Source organism: Notolepis coatsorum (assembly GCF_963971535.1).
Source record: "Notolepis coatsorum genome assembly, chromosome: 9".
NCBI classification, from domain to species: Eukaryota; Metazoa; Chordata; class Actinopteri; order Aulopiformes; family Paralepididae; genus Notolepis; species Notolepis coatsorum.
Window position 1 is genome coordinate 102,806,031 of NC_140173.1, and position 8,075 is coordinate 102,814,105.

At 43.5% G+C, this 8,075-nt stretch overlaps 1 protein-coding gene across 11 annotated transcripts in view; it reads right to left on the reverse strand.

The window, feature by feature from the left end:
• The window catches only part of vit (vitrin), a 157,014-nt gene extending 153,515 nt beyond the window's left edge, over positions 1 to 3,499 (reverse strand). For all 11 annotated transcript variants that reach the window (XM_084321731.1, XM_084321736.1, XM_084321732.1 and 8 more), the window contains exon 1: positions 3,286 to 3,499. The gene's annotated coding sequence lies outside the window, so the exon portion shown is untranslated. The remainder of the gene's footprint in view (positions 1 to 3,285) is intronic.
• Positions 3,500 to 8,075: the final 4,576 nt, after the last annotated feature.

The window sequence follows — 8,075 nt, forward strand, 5'->3', positions numbered from 1 at the left end:
CGTACTGGCTCATTTGGCAGAGCCAGCGGGTGGAAGTTGATGGGTGGGGATTGGACGTTGTGGACAGCGACCCCTACAGGTCGGTTGGGAGACGCCTGCACAGCAGAGACAGGAAATGGTGGGGGTAGTGTGAGCCTCCCATGCGTTACACCTCGCCAATGAGAGTCCACTTCGCAACATCTGGAAGTCTAAACAATATAGCCTTAAAACCAAACTCAGGCTCTACAACAGCAATGTTAAGTCTGTCATGCTATATGGCTCTGAGTGCTGGAGAGTAACAAAACAGGATATGAGAAAGGTTGACGTCTTCCACAATAGCTGCTTACGTAGGATCTGCAACATCTTTTGGCCAAATAGAATCTCGAATGAGGAACTTTATAAGAAGACAGACAGCTTGCATATGTCCCTTGAGATAAGGAGACGGAGGTTAAGATGGCTCAGTCATGTATTGAGGATGCCCAATGAAAGGTTACCCAAAGTTGCCTTGAGATGGACCCCAGTTTGGAAGAGAAAGAGGGGTAGACCAAAGAACACCTGGCGAAGGACAGTGATGATGGAGCTGAAGGAGATGGGTCTTTCCTGGGACGAAGCGCAGGCCAAAGCACGAGACAGGATTCAGTAGCAGTGTATGATTGCGGCCTTATGCCCCAACCGGGACGAAGAGGATAAGTAAGTAAGTAATGAGAGTCCACGCTGGCAGGCGAAAAGATGTGACAGGCTGCCTCTTCGTGTGCCGGAGGGAACACGTGATGCAAGGCTTCTATCCTCTCTACAACCGACCAGTGGGGGGCATAGTCGAGCAATGTTCAAGACAAGGGAGAATTGGATACACGAAATTGGGATGGGAGAAAAAATTGAAAATAAGGAGAAAAATTGGATAAAAAAAAAATGTGAATCCCTACCCACCTTCAAAACTGCTCTCAAAGAGCTCCTACGGGAGGCCACAATTCGAAACTGGCCCCGGTAAATGTCCAACCCTCCCCCAACCAGCCCTCCATGTACAGTTTCCTCCCCCTCAAATGTATATATTATTTAGAAACTCTGTCTGTAAATAAACAGTACTATATATTTGTATATTATCTTGTATGTCATAAATGTCGGGATGTAACAGCACTGTCTATCTGTATGTTATGATGAATTGAAAATGGGGGACCCTGATGTAAACAAGACAAAAGTCTTTCTCTGGTCTGCATCCCCTTAACAATTGTGTGTATTGAGCCGCACTGTATTGTACCCATTCTGCAATCTGTTAATAAAATGTTCAATCAATCAATCAATCAATCAATCAATCAATCAATCAATCAAAACCTTCTGTATTGTCGCAGTGAAAGGGTTAACCCTTTCTGGTAGTGTGGTAGTGAAAGGGATAACACGCGGGTCAGTGCAAGTCAGTCAGTTTTCCACAGGGGTGTAAAAAGTACCCAGAAATTATACTTAAGTGAAAGTATGGGTACCGTCTCAAAATCTGACTCAAGTAAAAGTCAAAGTATCTGGCTAAAAACACACTTGAGTAAAAGTCAAAAAGTCCTACTTTTAAATGTACTTAAGTACTAAAAAGTAAAAGTAATTTTTTTTTAAAGGGATAGACCAGGGGTCTCAAATACATTCCATCGTGGGCCAAGTTTTCATTTTAACTATACATTGCACCAGGTGAGTTAGTTGAAGAGGTGAGCCAATTAGTGAAATCATCAGCTGGTGTTTAGGCAAGGCTGGAATGAAACCAAGCATACACTCTGCCCACAATGGAATGTGTTCTGTGATAGACAATGCTGAAGACAGACAGAAGACAGAATACTGGAGTACCCTGAATAATATCACAATATTAACCACAGCATAATGCGGATCTGACTGTCTATTCTTCTGATAGCAGGTGTTTAATCAAAGATCCCTGCTTTCTAGTGTTGCACAAGGACCAATCAGCATGGGTATGGGCGGGTTCATTTTCCATTGATGGGGATTTGATTGGCTGTTTACCTGCGGTCGCAGGATTAATAACGTTAACGTTAGTTCGGCCAGATAAACAATTAAAATATACTAATTAAATGGTTGGACCTGTGAGATTTGTACTTTGTAGGTCTGCATTTTAAATGTAAGGAGTAAAAAGTATGTATTTTTTCTCTGAAATGTAATGGAGTAAAAGTACAAAGTATACAAACCTAATAATACTCGAGTAAAGTAAATCCCCCAAAACCGTACTTAAGTATTGTAACGAAGTACAATTACTCAAGTACTTTACACCCCTGGTTTTCCACCACCACGCCCCAGTACCAGAGCAGTGGCCAGGTATGGCGTTCAATTAGCAGCCGCGTGTAGTATGATATGAAGTGTAAGAAATCTACTGTAAGCTCACTGGACGTGTTTTAGCAACAAGCCGACTAACTAAGTACTGTACCAGCCCGCGTAGAAGGATCAGAGAGACATGTCTCTACAGGGTCATGTCCCTGCACACAGCGGTCCCTCTTCAGACTCAAGTGCAGCTGCAGGGGCGCTGCTCTGTTTATCGAGTGCTCTGCTCAGCCTGAATGACTTTAATTCTTGGCACTCTCTTCAATGCAAGCCGGAGCATGTACGCAAAGCCCAGCCTACTGCTCGCTGGACATTATTGTATAGAGAGACCACCTGTGATTACAGTAACAGCCCCGCGAGACGACACGTATAGAAAAGGAATCGTGGGATCGGATGTATTATATGAAACGGATGGATATACATTGAAACGTGGGAAATCAGTTCAAACGGTTCAATTCGAGGCTCTTTGGCATTTAATGATGCGTCAAAGAGCCACGGATTCAACCGATTTCCTATGTTTCAATTTATCCCCCAAACATCTGAGCATCACATTTTGGAAGTGTTGTTGGTCAATGCCTTGTTGTACCTGAGTACCTCCATGACTAGGAGCCTCGACTGAGGAGGGTGAGGACGCGCTTGGCTGGAAAAACCCCGCTTACTACCCCACTGTGTGCGAGCAGTTCAAGTCCGTACTAGTGCAGCAGTGAGTCTGTGGATCATCTATGTCAAACAAAGCCAAATAATTCACGAAAAGCAAAAAGTCTTCATATTTGCTAAATGAAACGTTAATTCAAATGCACCTCAATCAACAGTTATATTATATACAAGCCTATACCTGAACATTTCCCTTTACCACAATTACGCACGAGTTCGAGGTCCACGAGTATCCATTTACTCAAAGTGTGTAGACAGTAGAGAACGCCACAGTAGATTTATCGATACAGTGATCCAATAAAAATTACAAATGACTGCAATGCAATGAGTTATAGGTGAACTTACCCGGGGCGTCTGAATAATTCCAAGGCAAATCAGCTTTCAGAAAGTGGCCTGGCTCATTGAAAAGCAATCCGGATCCGTCGGGCATGTGTGTGTGTGTGTAATAAATAACCAGTGAACTAGTCCACCTGGAGCATCTCTGTCCGCACGGTCGGTGCTGGGAGTTATGTGGCGCTCATTAAAGCAGAACACGGGATGGGGCCACAGTCTAGTAGTCTACCCCTCCAGCCCTGCAGCCCGGCCCACTCCGAGCGCGCTCACCAGCCCGGGGCGCAGAGAGAGAGGACGTTATCCCATCAGACACATTCCAGCCAGCACAACAGCGTTTTCAAATGGCCAGCATCCCATTGGTATACCAACATACAAATAATTGTATTACTGTAAAATGCCCTTTCGTGTTATCTGATTATATCGCGTGAGGTGGAAATCTGCGGGCACGCGGAGCGGCGTCAAGGTCTCTGACTAAACAACACACACACACACACGCACGCACACACACATGCACGAACACACACAGCAGGGGAGCGGTCTGCTCCACCCACCAGTCCTCTGCTAAATAAACCAATCGCCACCTGTTTGGCCCAAGAGGAAGTGTCCTACTGTGTTCACTCTCACTTTGTGGTGTTTGTTGACTGTTGTCCTCTACTGCATGTGTGTGTGAAACATGCACACACACACACACACACACACACATGAAACCCCCACACACAAACAAACAAACACACACACACAAACAAACAAACAAACAAACAAACACATGAACACAAACAAACGCATGAACACAGCTACAGAGACACACACACAGATAGAGAACCACGCACACACACACACACACACACACACATGAAAACACACAAACAAACGCATGAACACAGCTACAGAGACGCACATACAGATAGAGAAACACACATGCGCACACACACATGCGCACACACACATGCGCACACACACAAACAAACAAACGCATGAACACAGCTACAGAGAGACACACTGTACCACCAAAGACAGCTCATGGATGCTACAGAGAGACACACACACTGTACCACAGCTTATGGATGCTACAGAGACACACACACTGTACCACCAAGGACAGCTCATGGATGCTACAGAGAGACACACACACTGTTCCACAGCTCATGGATGCTACAGAGACACACACTGTACCACCAAGGACAGCTCATGGATGCTACAGAGAGACACACACTGTACCACCAAGGACAGCTCATGTATTCTTTATTAAAACATCTAAAAAAAAGAAATTGCCTCACGGCATCTTCATAAAACCAACCTTCACACACTGTCTTACACACTCGCTCACCTGCACACACCCACCCACACACACACACACACCCCAATATATCCCAACATTTTCCTTCAGCACACATAAACACACTTGACAGTCAAATGCATACGCTCAGCCCCTCCTCCCCCACAGTACATTATTGCATTCCCAAGTCCCCAGGCATTCTAGAACGCACCAATATCAAAATACATAAACTCCAACCTAAGGCGTGCAGAGATCATTCCCCTCAACATAGCCACTGATTCCGTAGGACCAACACCCTTGATCATATTCCTTTCCTGCGGGTTAGCCAAATGGCTAACTTAGCCTAACCATATATAAAATTGAGTAGTACACTTTTATTATGCCTCTTTTCCACTGCATGGTACCTACTCGACTTGACTCTACTCGGCCTTTTCGGTTTTCCATTGCCAAAATTTGCGGATGGTACCTGGTACCGGCCGGGTACTTTTTTAGTATCTGCTTTGTCGAGGTTCCAAGAAGGTTAGAAGTGATACCAGAAAGTGACGTGAAACACTGCAGACCACTGATTGGTCAGAAGAGAGAATCGTCACTACGTTATCATTGCGCTACACAGGGGACGTCCTACACAAACCTGCCATCTTTAAATAGCCTCGCGACTACTAAACATTAGCATTCATTATTTGTTTGCAGCAAGAACAAAGTGCAATAAACAAAAAAGGATACATTCACTGTGTATTCTGCCTCATTTATTGATAAAACAAAACCAACATCAACACAATTTACCAGTGGCGGCTCTACCACTAGGGGCGCTAGGGCGCCGACCCACCTGCTGGCCAGCTGCTGTTAAATCAGAGAAGAAGACAATAAAACGTTTTTGTTTTTGTGTTTTATAGCCCTATAAATAATATAAACATGTTTAAAATTAATAATATTTACTCATTTTAAGTATGTTTGTATTTCCAATGCACAATATAACGTTATTATCTAAATTAAAAAAACATCGTTTTCCAGAGCAGGAAGTGACATCACGTTTTTTTTATTTTTTATTTTTTTCGTATTTCTCGGCCCGGGCTATACGCGATAGCGCTCTGAGTGCGCGTCACAGTTTGATCGCTGTCTCCGTCACAGCCAATCAGTGCATACGGCGTTGTGCGTTGAAATATGACTATTATGTTGGAATCCGAGCGCGATTTGAAGCGGTCTAGGCAGCAGCGTGACTTCCGTGAAGAATTTCCATAGCCGCATTTCGCGGAGACGCTCTCTGATTGGCCGACGCCAGTATTTTTTTCCATGGCAGAATTTCACAGAGACGATCTCTGATTGGCCGAATCCAATTTCTAATGTTCCAATTCTAGCTTCTAGCTTGGTTCCTAGGTTGGTCCTAGGTTGGTCGGTGGAGATAGTTGTGTTGTTGTGAGATGCATGCAGCTGTTTGTCTTAGAGCGTGCCGTGCCGTGACTGCAAGTTCTTTAGACTGTTAAGCTTAGGCACTCTTTCAAAGTTGGTTAAGGTTAGAGTTTGTCTTAGAGCATGGCGATAGAACGCCAGGTAGTTTGCAGTCTGTTCGAGCGGAAATGGACAAAGGAATGTACTTGTTGAGTGTTGTGCTAACGAGCTCAGCTGAGCTAACACTTGGCTAACAAGCTATATGGCGGATTATACACGTTTATCAAGCTCTCCTGCCCTGGACGTTTCAACTAAACAGTGAGTCTTTGTCTTAGAGCAGGGCGATAGAACGTCAGGTAGTTTGCAGGCTGTTTGACAAGGAAATGGGCAAAGACACAGCTCGTCACTCACACAGTACTTGTTGGCTAACTTGGCTAACAAGAAGCTATATATGGATTGCAGTGTGGACATGCATGGACATCAACACAGTCTGGACAGTGGAGTGGAGTGGATATACTTTATCAAGCCCTTCTGCCTGCTGGACCACTGTGCGTTTCAACTTAACAACAACAAGGTAGAGTTGCGATCTCGCTCGCTCGCTCGCTCACTCACTCTCTCGCTCGCTCTCTCTCTCTCTCTCTCTCTCTCTCTCTCTCTCTCTCTCTCTCTCTCTCTCTCTCTCTCTCTCTGTGCTTAACGTTAACGTTTGTAAATAGTTTTTTTTAGGAGCAGTACTGTTAGGCTACTGCTGTACTGGCCATTCATGAAGCGAGACATTGCTGATTGTTTATTTATTTTATAACACAAGACTATGACTACCAACTGCCTAGCCAGCCGTGTATCAATCTTGGATGCAATAATAACGTTACTTACCACACTGACTATGTCGATGGCTCATTGATTTAACTACTGCAGCTCTCTCGGATTGAAAATACGTGGATTATGGCTTGTTCAATATCGTCTATGTTTGAATGAATGAATGAATGAGAACTTTATTAACAGATTGCAGAATGGGTACAATACAGTACGGCTCAATACACACAATTGTTAAGGGGATGCAGACCAGAGAAAGACGTTTGTCTTGTTTACATCAGGGTCCCAGATTTTCGATTCATATCGATAGTTTAATAGCTAGCCTTGGCTCGTTTAACAATATGCAAAATATGTGTACAGCCCTGTACTCATACTGAAGTTATTCTTGGTATATAATAGGTCTGATTGTGTAACGAATCGATTCCACGTCGCGCTGTGTGTGAGAGAGAGAAGGAGAGAGGGAGAGATCTGCCTGTTTTTGGAGACGGGCGAGTTTTGTTTCTAACTTTTCTATTTATATTGTGTTTCAAGTTGTGAATTAGAGTCTAGACTATACTTTATTTGACTGGTTGTGTGTTGTTGTAGTAACAGCTGAGCGACTCGTTCATAAGAGCCGATTCATTGCCGTGAGCGTGAGTCGAATCGCTCACGTCTTGCCATGAGTCTTGCGTGGTACAGGACTGTACTGTACAAAATATTTGGTATAGCGCCCCTAGTGGCGAAGTACCCACCGGCCGCCACTGTTTACCACCAAGAACAAAGAGTTTCACAAAAAGATCGCTTATTTTGTTTAGCTTGCGACTAGCATACATTAGCTAATAAGGCACTGGTATCATAGAATAGAATAGAAATACTTTAATCATCCGAGGGAAATTTTACACTACAAATTAAAGTATTTATATTCTATTCTATTCTATGATACCAGTGCCTTATTAGTTTCAAGTTTCAAGTTTCTTTAATAGTTGTCATACAGAAGTACAGAATACTTTCATACAAAATGCTTCTTACTGTTACGCTCTAGAGACTGTGCTAGACAAGATAGTATCAAACATAGTATACATGTAATTTAGAAGAAGAAAAAGAGGTCACAGTGTTCGGTATAGACATATGTACAATGTTCTGAGTTACCATATAATATACAATACTATGCAGTGTACTAATGTACAGTACTATCTAGTGCAAAGCAGAAATGGGATGGGGTACAATTTAGGTACAATTTACAGTAAGGTGTACGAGTTGTATTAGTATTAGCTAATGTACACTAGCCGCAATGCTAACGGTTATAATGGAAAATCCCAGTGACATTAGCACATAAGCTAAACAAATG